Genomic DNA, 1,458 nt, shown 5'->3' on the forward strand with positions numbered 1-1,458 from the left:
ATGCATGTGTGTTGAAATATATCAATTGGAATTGAATCAGTTCCTTTGCCTTATTTTTTGCCAGTGCCTTCAATGAAACTTATCTGAAATACTATATGGAACTTTCTGGAATGGTTTGGTGGTAATTATTTCTCTTGGGTACAGTGATTTTTTGGTATTCTTTCCATCTTCTTTGGTGCTTCCTGACGTATTCAAGATTTGGATCATGGAATTATCCACTTTTGTAATTCAATGGTTGGATTTGTTCTTCAATTCTTTGAACTTAACAAACTGAAAAATCTCTCCCTTCTATTTTCCTATACTAGCTTTGTACATTTTTCCATAATAATTTGCTTTGTCTTCTCAAGCTGCCTGATTAAAAATTTCAAGTATGAGTCCATCTCGGTTTACTAATGCCTAGGATCTTTATGTGTACCTTTTCATTTTTTTATAAATTTCAGTATTCCTAGGTTCTTACTTTCTACATAACAGGTTCCAATTACTAATGTATGCTCACAGTTTTATTTTCTAATTTTGAGTCTTTTCATCACCAAATGACAGGTTTTTTTCATTAAATAAAAACTTTGCTCCATTCACATCATTATGGTAGACTCTACTTTGAGGAGGTAACTCTTCCTCAATGGCATTTTGAATGTCTTCCAACTAAAGCAACTCATTTCCCTACAATATACTGCAGTGTTATCAAGTATCCGTCAGACTTTCAAAGGCCTGCTATTTCATTCTGTATGATTTCAATGAAATCAAGAAAGGTGTACATCAGTGCAATATCTTTTCTCCATTCATATTCAATCTGCATGCAGAGAAAAATAATTCAAGAAGCCGAACTCTTTGAACAAGAATGTGCCATCAGGATCATAGGGAAACTCACCACCAATCATGTAGATAACACAACGTTGCTTGCTGACTATGAAGAGGACTTGAAATACTAACTGTAGAGAATCAAAGACGACAGTCTTCAATATGGGCTGTACCTCAACACCAAAAAGACAAATATCCTCACCATTGGGAAAATAAGCAGCATCATAATGGGTGGAGAAAAGACTGAAATTATCAACCATTTCATCTCATTTGGATCCATAACCATCCTTTTATCCATGAGCACCCATGATACCAGCAGTCAGAAGATCAAGAGACATATTGCACTTTCCAAATTACTGAGTAGTAATAATCTCCATTTGAGAACTAAAGTGTGGCTGAATCAAGCTGTGGTCTTTTCAATCACTTATTATACATCGGAGAGTCAGACAATTAATAAGAATGGTAGAATAAGGATTGATAACTTTGAATATATACTTCTTGGAAAAAGAGAAGTAGTGTGTTCCATAGAGGCAAGAATGGTGAAAATCCAACTCATGTATTTTGAGCATGTTTCTGGGGTAGGTTATTCTTTGGAAAGGTGAATTATACTTGGAAAGGTGGTGGTCAAAAAGGAGAAGACTCTTAAGGAGATGGATTGAT

This window comes from Elephantulus edwardii, unplaced genomic scaffold (assembly GCF_000299155.1).
Source record: "Elephantulus edwardii isolate Elephantulus edwardi_28Jun2011 unplaced genomic scaffold, EleEdw1.0 scaffold00159, whole genome shotgun sequence".
Taxonomy (NCBI): domain Eukaryota; kingdom Metazoa; phylum Chordata; class Mammalia; order Macroscelidea; family Macroscelididae; genus Elephantulus; species Elephantulus edwardii.